At 41.1% G+C, this 14,873-nt stretch overlaps 1 pseudogene; it reads right to left on the reverse strand.

Moving 5' to 3' along the window:
• LOC102173957 lies at positions 9,762 to 10,749 on the reverse strand (annotated as a pseudogene).

Here is a 14,873-nt window from a genome sequence, read left to right on the forward strand (position 1 = left end):
TGTAGAGATACGGAAGCAGGAACTTGTAATTTCTCAGAAAATAGAAAGTTAGTTGGAAAGAGGGAGACAGGCCTTGAGTGGCTGAAACCAAGATGAGTGAGTTGGAGATAGCTTTATGGAGAAGGCTGAAGAATAAAGAAGGAAAAGAGCAAAAGGTATTGAGTACTATGAGTTACCAGACTCCATGAGAAAACTTTCATACACTTTTTTGTTCCATCCTCATGGCAATTCTGTGTGATAGATACTGTTATGAACCTAATGTTTTGTGTGAGGAAACATAATTTTAGGTTAATAACTTGCTCAAGAATTTACTTAATTAGTGGCAGAGCCAGGATTTAAAACCTAGTATCACCTCCAGAACCCCTGCTCTCATTTTGCTGATCTCAACTTTTCTGGCCAAGAACTGGAACAATAGTATCCACCTCCCGGGCTTACAGTGATTATTAAATAAGAATTTTTTGAGTTGGAAAATTCTGAATACACCTAAGGATTTTACGTTGTTCTTTGCTTGCTCTATCCTTTCTGCTACCGTTGGACGCTGAGACTTCTAAAGCACTCGCTACCATAGAAGACGTTTCACTTAATGGATTGTTTTTGTACTCTTCCACCATTTGTGAATTTCTCAGTAGCGAAGATACTATCTTATTCATTGTTTTGGGTCAGATTTAAACTGGAGCAGTGGTTGTCAGAACAGAAGAGGGGACTTAGAGAAGTGAGAATCAAACAGCGTGTATGAATTGCTCCAAAAGCTTCCTGAATCCCTACCACACCAAGCGTCGTCATTGCCCTCATCGCTGTCACCTCCGTCAACATTTATAACACAGCAATAACAACCCAGGAGCAATGGACATGTTACCAGAGTCTATTAGGGGCAGGCTTACTAGCCAGGGCTACAAATAGAAGTTTAAGCCCTTGCTTTCAAAGTGTCTAGAAAAGCCTCGTCTAGTCCCTCCCACCTTTCTCTATCCTGTCCTCTAATGCGAGACCCTCCTTTCATAAATGCCACTTTAATCATGTCATTCAGTGTTGCTGAAAAGAAATTCTGTAGTATTTAGGCCTTCCAAATTTGGATCTTAATATATTTAAAAAATTGTTTCTTTTTAGAATAGACATTACATTCACATAGCTCAAAATTCACATCAGTATATGGACAAAAGTCTTTCTTCCCTCTTGTTTCTCCCTGTTTCTCCATTCATTTCCTGAATACCTTTCCAGAGTATTTCCCAGAGGGTTCCTAAACATGCTTTAAAAAAAATTTAAAAAAAAAGACTATTTTTCCTAGAACAGTTTTAGGTTTACAATAAAATTGAGAGGAAGGTACAGAGATTTCCTGTATCCCCCCACACATGAATGGCCTCCCCCACTGTCAACATCACTCACCAGAATGGTATATTTTCTTCTTTTTTTTTTTACCAAGGATGCTTGTAAAAAACACCCTTGGTAAAAAAAAAAAAAAAAAGATATCATATCACATAAATTGTGATATGTTATATTGATACATCATAATTATCTAAAGTCCATAATTTAGAGTTCACTCTTGGTGTTGTACATTCTATGGGTTTGAAGAAATGTATAATAATATGTATCCATCATTATAGTATCATATAGAGTATTTTCACTGCCTAAAGATCCTCTGTGCTCTACCTGTTCATCCCTCCCACAACCCTGGAAACCACTGATCTTTTTCCTATCTCCATAATTTTTCTTTTTCCAGAATGTTGTATAGTTGGACTCATGCAATATATAGCCTTTTCAGATTGGATTATTTCAGTTAGTAATATGCATTTAAAGTTCCTTCTCAGGGCTTCTCTGGTGGCTCAGACAGTAAAAAATTTGCCTGCAATGTTTGAGACCCAGGTTTGATTACTGGGTTGGGAAGACCCCCTGGAGAAGGGAATGGCTACCTACTCCAGTATTCTTGCCTGGGGAATTTCATGGACAGGGGAGCCTTCTGGACTACAGTCCATGGTGTCACAGAGTCAGACATGACTGAGCAACTAACACTTCCATGAACAAGGTTCCTTCATGTCTTTTCATGACTTGAAAGCTCACTTATTTTTTAGTGCTGTATAGTATTCCATTAAGTATAGCACAGTTTATCTACTCACCTACTGGAAGATAACTTGGTTGCTTATAAGTTCTGGCAATTATGAATAAAACTGGTACAAACATCTGTGTGTAGGTTTTTGTGTGGACATAGTTTTCAGCTCCTTTGGTTAAATACCAAAGAGGGGGACTACTAGATTATATAAATAAAGCATGGTTAGTTTTGCAAGTAACTTTCAAACTGTCTTCCAAGGTAAGGTGGCTGTATCATTTTGCATTCCTATCACCAAGGAATGAATGTTCTTATTGCTCCAGATCCTCACATGCATTTGGTGTTGGCAGTGTTTTGCATTTGGTCATTCTAATACTTTTAAGTGTTTGTCTAGAAGGAGTAATTGCAGTTAGACTTATCTGACCATATTTGGTGAATCTCTTTTTCTTGAGAGGAACATCTATGGAATGATCAGATCTGTAATAAGGTTAAGAACATTCTGGCACCCTGAGAAGCAGGATTACTACTCACAAAAGAGCAGTCTAATGAAGGTGTGGGAGGGCGTGGGCCCCTTGGAGAACAGCTGTCTTCCTTCCCAGATGCTCCTTAGGTGGCCTCTAAAGGAATGAGTTCCAAAGAATTGATGCTTTTGACCTGCAGTGTTGGAGAAGACTCTTGAGAGTCCCTTGGACTGCAAGGAGATCCAACCAGTCCATCCTAAAGGAGATCAGTCCTGAATGTTCATTGGAAGGACTGATGCTGAAACTGAAACTGCAATACTTTGGTCACCTGATGTGAAGAACTGACTCATTGGAAAAGACCCTGTTGCTGGGAAAGATTGAGGGCAAAAGAAGAAGGGGACTACAGAAGGTGAGACGGTTGCATGGTATCACTGACTCAATGGACGTGAATTTGAGCAAGCTCTGGGAGTTGGTGAGGAACAGGGAAGCCTGGTGTGCTGCAGTCCATGGGGTTGCAAAGAGTCGGACATGACTGAACTGAGCTGACTGAACTGAGCTGACTGAAAGGACTGGGTTAACAGAGGTTGCAAGAAACACCTGATGTTAGGATGCCTGTGGTTTGCTCAGTTGGTAGCCTCCAGAGAGTCTGTGACTAGTCAGATAAGCCACTTTCGTGGGTAACATTCTTGTCCTGGAAACTGAAAACTGAAAAGCACTAAATAGAGTGAAAATAATTTGCCAGATATAACTCACCAGCTTGGAAGGCCATATGGTTACATTATATGAAGATTATATTCCAATTCAAGGACTCCCCAAAATATTAATTTTGGGGAGATATTTTTAAAATTTATGTTTGCCTACTTCATTCTATAAAGGAATTGAGGTAATTTACAAGAGTTTTAACCTTAGGATAAGTGGAAATTTAAAAAACCAGAGTTTTAAAGCTTTGATAGCATGCAGATTTATAGATGAAAGTAGTTTATTGTTCTTACAATTGGGATGCAAATATCTTTTTGAGCTGCTTAATAGCTAAGGTAAAAAGAGAAATATGATAGGTTAAAACTTCACATTCAGTTAAAGCAATGACAATTCAGTGTTTTAGGAGAAAGGAAACTTTTATTGTTTCTTAGGTCTGTAAGACATCTGTATGGGTTTTCATGTGTGGTCAGCAAGTGCCACATGGACATCTTTAATGTTCCTCAATAAACATGATAGTGGATACTGTCAGTAGTTTCCTCTACTGTTCCTCTATGTAAACCAAACATATAACATACATCATTCAAAAAGGTGATCTGAAGGAAGACAGGTCCACGAATCAAGGCAAACTGGAAGTGTTCAAACGAGATGGCAAGGGTGAACGTCGACATTCTAGGAATCAGCGAACTAAAATGGACTGGAATGTGTGAATTTAACTCAGATGACCATTATATCTACTACTGCAGGCAGGAATCCTTCAGAAGAAATGGAGTAGCCATCATGGTCAACAAAAGAGTCCGAAATGCAGTACTTGGATGCAATCTCAAAAACGACAGAATGATCTCTGCTCGTCTCCAAGGCAAACCATTCAATATCACGGTAATCCAAGTCTAGGCCCCAACCAGTAATGCTGAAGAAGCTGAAGTTGAATGGTTCTATGAAGACCTATAAGACCTTTTAGAACTAACACCCCAAAAGGATGTCCTTTTCATGATAGGAGACTGGAATGCAAAAGTAGGAAGTCAAGAAACACCTGGAGTAACAGGCAAATTTGGCCTTGGAATGCAGAATGAAGCAGGGCAAAGACTAATCGAGTTTTGCCAAGAAAATGCCCTGGTCATAGCAAACACCCTCTTCCAACAGCACAAGAGAAGACTCCACACATGGACATCACCACATGGTCAACACCAAAATCAGATTGATTATATTCTTTGCAGCCAAAGATGGAGAAGCTCTATACAGTCAACAAAAACAAGACCAGGAGCTGACTGTGGCTCAGATCATGAACTTGAACTCCTTATTACCAAATTCAGACTTAAATTGAAGAAAATAGGGAAAACCGCTAGACCATTCAGGTATGACCTAAATCAAATCCCTTATGATTATACAGTGGAAGTGAGAAATAGATTTAAGGGACTAGATCTGATTGATAGAGTGCCTGATGAACTATGGAATGAGGTTCGTGACATTGTACAGGAGACAGGGATCAAGACCATCCCCATGGAAAAGAAATGCAAAAAGCAAAATGGCAGTCTGATGAGGGCTTACAAATAGCTGTGAAAAGAAGAGAGGCAAAAAGCAAAGGAGAAAAGGAAAGATATAAGCATCTGAATGCAGAGTTCCAAAGGACAGCAAGAAGAGATAAGAAAGCCTTCTTCAGCGATCAATGCAAAGAACAGAGGAAAACAACAGAATGGGAAAGACTAGAGATCTCTTCAGGAAAGTTAGAGATACCAAGGGAACATTTCATGCAAAGATGGGCTCAATAAAGGACAGAAATGGTATGGATCTAAGAGAAGCAGAAGATATTAAGAAGAGGTGGCAAGAATACACAGAAGAACTGTACAAAAAAGATCTTCACAACCCAGATAATCATGATGATGTGATCACTAATCTAAAGCCAGACATCTTGGAAAGTGAAGTCAAGTGGCCTTAGAAAGCATCTCTACGAACAAAGCTAGTGGAGGTGACGGAATTCCAGTTGAGCTGTTTCAAATCCTGAAAGATGATGCTGTGAAAGTGCTGCACTCAATATGCCAGCAAATTTGGAAAACTCAGCAGTGGCCACAGGACTGGAAAAGGTCAGTTTTCATTCCAATTCCAAAAAGCAATGCCAAAGAATGCTCAAACTATGACACAATTGCACTCATCTCACATGCTAGTAAAGTAATGCTCAAAATTCTCCAAGCCAGGTTCAGCAATACGTAAACCATGAACTCCCTGATGTTCAAGCTGGTTTTAGAAAAGGCAGAGGAACCAGAGATCAAATTGCCAACATCCGCTGGATCATAGAAAAAGCAAGAGAGTTCCAGAAAAACATCTATTTCTGCTTTATTGATTATGCCAAAGCCTTTGACTGTGTGGATCACAATAAACTGGAAAATTCTGAAAGAGATGGGAATACCAGACCACCTGATCTGCCTCTTGAGATATCTGTATGCAGGTCAGGAAGCAACAGTTAGAACTGGACATGGAACAACAGACTGGTTCCAAATAGGAAAAGGAGTGTGTCAAGGCTGTATATGGTCACCCTGCTTATTTAACTTCTATGCAGAGTACATCATGAGAAACGCTGGACTAGAAGAAACACAAGCTGGAATCAAGATTGCCGGGAGAAATATCAATAACCTCAGATATGCAGATGACACCACCCTTATGGCAGAAAGTGAAGAGGAGCTAAAAGCCTCTTGATGAAAGTGAAAGAGAAGAGTGAAAAAGTTGGCTTAAAGCTCAACATTCAGAAAACGAAGATCATGGCATCCGGTCCCATCACTTCATGGGAAATAGATGGGGATACAGTGGAAACAGCGTCAGACTTTATTTTTTTGGGCTCGAAAATCACTGCAGATGGTGATTGCAGCCCTGAAATTAAAAGACTCTTACTCCTTGGAAGAAAAGTTATGACCAACCTAGATAGCATATTCAAAAGCAGAGACATTACTTTGCCGACTAAGGTCCATCTAGTCAATGCTATGGTTTTTTCTGCGGTCATGTATGGATGTGAGAGTTGGACTGTGAAGAAGGCTGAGTGCCGAAGAATTGATGCTTTTGAACTGTGGTGTTGGAGAAGTCTCTTGAGAGTCCCTTGGACTGCAAGGAGATCCAACCAGTCCATTCTGAAGGAGATCAACCCTGGGATTTCCTTGGAAGGAATGATGGTAAAGCTGAAACTCCAGTACTTTGGCCACCTCGTGCAAAGAGTTGACTCATTGGAAAAGACTGTGATGCTGGGAAGGATTGGGGGCAGGAGGAGAAGGGGATGACCGAGGATGAGATGGCTGGATGGCATCACTGACTTGATGGACGTGAATCTGAGTGAACTCCGGGAGATGGTGATGGACAGGGAGGCCTGGCGTGCTGCGATTCATGGGGTTGCAAAGAGTCGGACACGACTGAGCGACTGAACTGAACTGAACTGAAGGAAGACAGTTCAGTTCAGTTCAGTCGCTCAGTCGTGTCCGACTCTTTGCGACCCCATGGACTGCAGCATAAGCCTCTCTATCCATCACCAACTCCTGGAGTTTACTCAAACTCATGTCCATTGAGTCCGTGATGCCATCCTACTGTCTCATCCTCTGTCATCCCCTTCTCCTCCAGCATTCAGTCTTTCCCAGCATCAGGGTCTTTTCAAATGAGTTAGTTCTTCACATCAGGTGGCCAAAGTATTGGAGTTTCAGCTTCAACATCAGTCCTTCCAATGAACATTCAGGACTGATTTCCTTTCGGATGGACTGGTTGAATCTCCTTGCCGTCCAAGGGACTCTTAAGAGTCTTCTCCAACACCACAGTTCAAAAGCATCAATTCTTTGGCACTCAGCTTTCTTTATGGTTGAACTCTCATATCCATACATGATTACTATAAAAACCATAGCTTTGACTAGACGGACCTTTGTTGGCAAAGTAATGTCTCTGATTTTTAATATCCTGTCTAGGTTGGTCATAGCTTTTCTTCCAAGGAGTAAGCATCTTTTAATTTCATGGCTGTATTCACCATCTGCAGTGACTTTGGAGTTCCAAAAAATAAAGTCTGACACTGTTTCCCCATCTATTTGCCATGAAGTAATGGGACCAGATGCTATGATCTTTGTTTTCTGAATGTTGAGTTTTAAGCCAACTTTTTCACTCTCCTCTTTCATTTTCATCAAGAGGCTTTTTAGTTCCTCTTCACTTTCTGCCATAAGGGTGGTGTCATCTGCATATCTGAGGTTATTGATATTTCTCCCAGCAATCTTGATTCCAGCTTGTGTTTCTTCCAGTCCAGCGTTTCTCATGATGTACTCTGCATATAATTTAAATAAGCAGGGTGACAATATACAGCCTTGACGTACTCCTTTTCCTATTTGGAGCCAGTCTGTTGTTCCATGTCCAGTTCTAACTATTGCTTCCTGACCTGCATACAGATTTCTCAAGAGGCAGGTCAGATGGTCTTGTACTCCCATCTCTTTCAGAATTTTCCACAGTTTGTTGTGATCCACACAGTCAAAAGTTTTGGCATAATCAATAAAGCAGAAATAGATGTTTTTCTGGAACTCTCTTGCTTTTTTGATGATCCAGAGGATGTTGGCAATTTGGTTCCTTTGCCTTTTCTAAAACCAGCTTGAACATCTGGAAGTTCATGGTTCACATATTGTTGAAGCCTGGCTTGGAGAATTTTGAGCATTACTTTGCTTACTTTATGTGCTATACATAGACATCATCAGATGGTCAACACTGAAATCATATTGATTATATTCTTTGCAGCCAAAGATGGAGAAGCTCTATACAGTCAGCAAAAACAAGACCAGGCGCTGACTATGGCTCAGGTCATGAACTCTTTATTGCCAAATTCAGACTTAAATTGAAGAAAGTAGGGAAAACCACTAGACCATTCAGGTATGACCTAAATCAAATCCCTCACGATTATACAGTGGTAGTGAGAAATAGATTCAAGAGACTAGATCTGACAGAGTGCCTGGTGAACTATGGACAGAGGTTCATGACATTGTACGGGAGATGAGCAAGACCATCCCCAAGAAAAAGAAATGCAAAAAAGCAAAACGGCAGTCTGATGAGGCCTTACAAATAGCTGTGAAAAGAAAAGAAGCCAAAAGCAAAGGAGAAAAGGGAAGATATTCCCATTTGAGTGCAGAGTTCCAAAGAATAGCAAAGAGAGATAAGAAAGCCTTCCTCAGTGATCAGTGCAAAGAAATAGAGGAAAACAATAGAATGGGAAAGACTAGAGATCTCTTCAAGAAAATCAGAGATACCAAGGGAACATTTCTTGCAAAGATGGGCTCAATAAAGGACAGAAATGGTATGGACCTAATAGAAGCAGAAGATATTAAGAAGAGGTGGCAAGAATACACAGAAGCACTGTACAAAAAAGATCTTCACGACCCAGATGATCACGATGGTGTGATCACTCACCTAGAGCCAGACATCCTGGAATGTGAAGTCTAGTGGACCTTAGGAAGCATCTCTACAAACAAAGCTAGTGGAGGTGATGGAATTCCAGCTGAGCTATTTCAAATCCTAAAAGATGATGCTGTGAAAGTGCTACAGTCAATATGCCAGCAAATTTGGAAAACTCAGCAATAGCCACAGGACTGGAAAAGGTCAGTTTTCATTCCAATCCCTGAGAAAGGCAATGCCAAAGAATGCTCAGACTGAAGGAAGACAGTGGATTTCATATGCAACTCTATGATAATCCAAGGAATTAATTGAGCCATCTAGCGAAAAGGCTTACGTTCTTCAAGATGTATACTTTGCATATTTCCTTCAACTGGACTTTTGGTAAAGGTTGAGCAGGAATCTGTTAGATGCATTAAGATGAGGGGGATCCTTTCACTACAATGACCGTTTTAAATATCTTATATGTCAACTGTACCTCAATAAAGGGCTTCCCTGGTGGCTAATGGTAGAGAATTTTCCTGCCAGTGCAGGAGACATGGATATGATCCTGGGTCAGAAAGATCCCCTGGAGAAAGAAATGGCAACTCACTCTAGTATTTTTGCCTGGGAAATTCCATGAACAGAAGAAACTGGTGGGCGATAGTCCATGGGGTTGCAAAAGGATTGGATACAATTTAGCGACTGAACAACAAGTACCTCAATAAAGCCTGAAATTTTTTTTTAAGTTGAACAGGAGAAAATTAAATACACAAAGTCTCGCATAGCCTGACATTCAGATATTCTCTGTAGTTGTCTAAGAGAAGACTTTCAGAATCAATCACAAATGGGAGGATGGCAACCTTTACAAAAACTGAAGGCCTGGTATCATGGGCATAATTTTGATTTCAACTTCCAGGACACTGAAGCTTAAAGACTTACCTTAAAGACTTTGTTATTGTTTTAGTCACCAAGTCATGTCCAATTTTTTTTAAAAATTGAACTTGAAGATGTATATTGGGTTCTATTTTTGGTGGAGAAAAGGTCACATATGTTATTTAGCACAATCTTGTGAAATACACAAAGTGATACTGGGGAGGAGCATTTTCTCCTCCTAGTCCATTTCTGAGGACTAAATCGTGAACTGCTCCACTGGAGGAAGCCTTCCTGCAGTGGGTGGGCACCAAGTCTATCGTTCATTAATTCTCTCCTTTCAGCAACTCCCCATTTTCTTTCAGTTCCTTCACGATGTCAGTCCTCCAACAAGCTCCTGCTTCACATACAGCTGGGGGTACGTTGGCCAATTGGAGTAAGCTTTTAATCCTTGCTGAACTTCTTCATCCTCCAATATATCAAATGTCTCATATTCAACCCCAGTACTATATAATACTTCCAGAATCTGTATGCTGAAGCTACACTTAGCTTCCTGTTTGTTTCCTTTCATAAAGAGTATCAGAGAAGCTTTATTTGTCCTTACTTTGAGCCTTTCCTCTAACTTGGGGGCTTTGGGGCAAATCGTATCTAGTTCTTTGATGTTTCTAGCTCCTTAATTATATCAAGTCCTCCTATGAGCTTTCCAGAAACATAGAGCTGGGGATAGGTGGGCCAACTGGAATAGGTTTTGAGGGCCTGACGAACTTCATCTGAGAAGATGTGGAAACTGCTAAACTGAATATTATGTTTGTTAAGAATTTCCACCATCTACTTGCTGAAACTGCAGTGTGGCTCCTGAGGTGTTCCTTTCATGAATAGCATGCAGTGGGCAGCGAGAAATAACTTCTTCGGGGGCCGGTTGAGGTCTTCCTTCAGGTGCTCACTACCACTGGGTGAGAAGGAGCCACTAGACGCATGTTGCTGAACTTTTTTAACTCTGGGGCAATGGGCACCATCTAATCAGTAGATTTTCTGAGAATTCTTGAAAAACAGGAAGGTGGGAACATAACTAATTTCATATTTTTCAGATACTTCAGGAACACTTTCTGCTTCCAATTTCACGAATGAAACTTGTGGGAGCTCTTTGGCGAGCTCTGCCATCACGTCGTTCATCTGAGCACACTGAGGAGCTCATGGTGCCCAGAAATGGACCACAAGAAAGGACTTGGCTCTGAGGCGCAGCAGCTCCTCAAACTGCCAGGCTGAGCCGACCTCTACCACGGCTGCCACCACCTCAGCCACCCCTGCCATCATGCTGCCCATCATGTCCAACTCTTTGCAACCCCATGGACTGTAAGCCCTATGGTGGAAACACTATGTGTATGCCCCAAATCTATGAGATTCACTTTGTATTCTGTTTGTTTGTTGTTGTGTGTGTGTGTGTGTGTGTGTGTGTGTGCATGGTGGCCTCACCACTCAGCATGTAGGACCTTAATTTCCTTGACCAGGGATGGAACCTGTGCCCTCTGCATTGGAAGCACAGAATCTTAACCACTGGATTGCCAGGGTCCCTTTAAAGTGTACTCTCTGCTGAATGTACCATTTTATGTTAATAGCTTGAGTAAATCAAGTACATTGTTCAGATCATAGATATAGGAGTTGTATAGAACTTTATATGCCACTTTGAGAGAAGGCTACGGGTGAGGAAATTTTAAATTGATTGAGTTTAAATCAAACTCACTTTTCTGGAATTGACTACAATTATGGTTTCAACCACCAGAGTTGTATCAGTTATCTAGTGTTGCATAACAAATCATCCCACGTTAATGGCTTAAAAAGCCATCATTCATTTGCTCACAGTTTCTGTTGGTTGACATTGGGCCAGACCTAGCTGGAGAGGCTCTTCTGCCATTCTTGCCTGAGGTCACTTTTGGAACTGCAGTTATCTGGGGATTGCATGAGACTAGACCATCCAACATGGAGTCATTAATAGGTCTGCTGCCTCAGATGGGACATTTGGGCCTCTCTCTCCACAGTCTTCTTCACAGAATGGTGGAAGCTTTCTAAAAAGATAAGAGCAGAAGCTGTGAGGCCTCTTGAGGTCAAGACCAGAAGTCACTTGGCCCTTCTACTACATTCTGTTGGTCAAAGCAAGTCGCAGGACCCTTCCATATTTAGGGAGTGCAGAAATGGATTTCACCTCCGTGTGAATAGCTACAAAGAACTTGGGGCCTCTTTACATCCATTATGAAGGGAAATGCAAGTTCAAAATAGAGATTTAATTGGGTTACAGGTTTATAGGAAAAAAAGAAGTTCTATATATTATATTCTTGATTATATGGTTTGAATATGAAACTGCTCCATTTGGTCTCAAAGGGGCTGTGTTGAACAGAGTGTTCATGTCTTTGTGAGGTATGTTTTGACAGGATTGAGAGCTTGCAGAGAGGGTGTCTTCCTGACTCTTTGCAGTGAGTCATTTCTTGGCTGCCTCAGCTCTTGGTAGATGCCCAGGCAAGAAATCCATCTTTAGAGCCCCATAAGCTTAGGCCCTGTTTTGAGGGGATATGCAAAGAGTATGGGGCTTCCCTGGTGGTGCAGTCTATAAAGAATCCGTCTACATGCAGGATGATCCCAGAGTCAGGAACATCCCCTGGAGAAGGAAACGACAACCCACTTCAGTATTCTTGCCTGGGAAATCCCATGGAAAGAGGAGTCTGGCGGGCTCGAGTCCTTAGGGTCACAAAGAGTCTCAGACACAGCTTAACGACTAAATCGCTACCACCACATAAAGAGTATGACTTTTGAATAGCCTAGGGTCATAATTTATCTAAGTTCTAAAAAGGGTAAAACTTTTGTGAAATTATCTTTTCTTTATGTGAAGTTCACAGTATATGATTTGTTTTAGCAAGGTAAGGCCTGGCTGAAGGTAAATGCAATGGAAGTCCTGGTGACTGCCAAGTTAATGTGCAGGCACAAAGCCGACGGAGAGGGAAATGGTAAACACTCTTATTTCAAATACCATATCCAAAATGACATAGGGCAGGGCAGAGTTGGAGTTTGGTATATCCTCTGAAAAATCAATGTGGAAGAGCTTGTAGTTTACACCAGGAAACTTTCCTGTGATCTCCTCACGAAAATAAAAGTTTCTGCTCTTAGAAATGAAGGCAGGGGAAGAATTCTTAATTTGAAAAATGCTGTTTTGGCCCTTTTCCTCTCTTTGAGTTGCCTTTCCTTCTGCCTCAACACATCAGATCAGTCCTATCTCCCCCAGGATTCTCTGGGAACTCACATCTGGTGTATGAAATGGATTTGGATCCTGTATTTCTGCCAAGTTAGACAAACGTGAGCACTGCAAGATGTGGGAGGCAAAGGAAGCAATTGTTTGCTACCGCACCATTTTAACTTTCTTCCCGACTTTCAGCTCTTGCATTCACAGTGCCATTTGTAAAAGTGAAAATTCAGTGTCTTTGCTGGGCCCACTTGAGTGTTCCATCCTTTTCCTTTGCTAGCTATATTTGTATGAAGAGACACACCATTCATTTATTTAGCCTTGGGATCCACTTGAAAACTCTCACCAGGACTCAGACTTCTGTTCTTCTTTGTTCTAAGGCACTATATACATTTTTCGTCCTCTGAGCACCCTGGCAAGTGTGCTGACAGTGATGTTATTCTCTCAAGAGTGCAAACAGTGTTTTCTGCCTGACCATGGCTTCACACTCTGTCTCTCACTGAGGCCTGGTCAGGCAAGCTGTGGGTACACTTCTTGAGAAGGCTGATTGTTGTGAAAAAACCTTTGCCACATAAACAGAAGTAAGGATTGGGTCTTTCAGATACGATTGCCAGCAACTTTTCTCTTATAACCTCTAGAACACCATTGCATCAGTTCAGACTTGTGACTGGGAAGAAATATCAGTTCAAAGACTTAATTGGCTAAGAATGAGGAGTACTTTGCAGCTTGGTGGATGGCAAAAGAACAGAATGCCCCAGGAGCATCTGCCTTGTTTCCCAATATTTAGAGGATTCACAGACTGACTAGTCTGACTCAGACTCATAAAGGTGAGTTTTCCCTGGAGGAAGCTAGAGTGAGCCTCACTTTAGGTCTTCTGCCTTTTGGAGCACTCTCAGGGGCTTCTGTATTTCTGTTTTAACCTATCAATAAAAAGTAAGTATTGCTTTACCACAAACCTAATTTAGCTAAAATTATTTATTCATTTGTTCATTAATATTTATAAGCAGATACTGTCTTAGGGCTAGAGACACAAAGATAGATAAGACAGAATTTCTGCTCCTAAGAGTGAATGTCGTAGGGTGAGGATCTAAGAGAGGGAAGGGGTAGAGATATAAAAATAGATGCTGATAATACAGAACCCTTTCCCCCACTTTTTTATAATGTGAAAATATATTCTCTTCTGCTATGGCAAGTAAAGGTTTAATTGATTCATTTATTTAATCAACAAACATTTGCCAATTGCCTGCTTTGCACTAGGAACTGTATCAGATGCTGTGTCTACTTAAAGAACAGCCTGAGGGTAACATAAGGAAGATCAAAGCAGCAGCCTCCCACGCCTCCCTTTGCCCTCTCCCTTGCTCTCTCACCTGGCCCTCTGCAGTGGGCTCCAACAGCACCAGATGAGGTGGCAGCACTTCCTAACGTTTTTTGTGTCCAAAAGAGGAGATGCCCTCAAAGGGGAACTTCAAAAAGAAGTAGAACTGCAATGTAAACATCACCTTCAACCATGCCAATCATTTGTCCTCCCTTGCTTTTCTTTAAACATACATGCTGCTTCATTCAAGGCAGTGAGGCAGCAATTCAAATGGAAGAACGGAGAAATAGAACAGTCAGAGTATGGTAGCTTTGCCAAAGACTCTTTACATCTTTGATGAGTCACCACCTTTAGTAAATGAAAACCAAGCCTCAAAAATGAATGGAGGTTACCTAGGGTAGTAATGGGTATGACCCAGATAAGGGCGGAGTCTTATCTCCTTCTCCACTTGATACCCAGTGAAGACATCTACAAATATTTCCATAATGCTTTTTAGTTCACCAAGCACTTCCCTCCCACACCCCGAGGCCCCAGATACATTAGTTCACTGAACCATACAGAAGAAGAAAAGAACTATTTGGGTAAATAAATGTAGATATTTCTTTTAGGTACTGAGGAGTAGATTGAAATCACTACATGGAAAATGAGACTTGAAATAGTTGAAAAAAGAAGAGGTAGATTTTATTTGTAATATTACAGAAATATTTCCAAAATACATGAGTGGGTTAAACAAATTAAATATTTTTTTTTAATTTAGCTGGGCCAGGCCTTAGTTGTGGCATGTGGGATCTTTAGCTGGACTCTTAGTTGTGACATGGGGGAATCTAGTTCCCTGACAAGACATTGAACCTGGCCCAGTGTTGAGAGAACAGTCTTAGCCACTGGGCCACAAGA

This window comes from Capra hircus, chromosome 17, assembly GCF_001704415.2.
Source record: "Capra hircus breed San Clemente chromosome 17, ASM170441v1, whole genome shotgun sequence".
In the NCBI taxonomy this organism is placed as follows: domain Eukaryota; kingdom Metazoa; phylum Chordata; class Mammalia; order Artiodactyla; family Bovidae; genus Capra; species Capra hircus.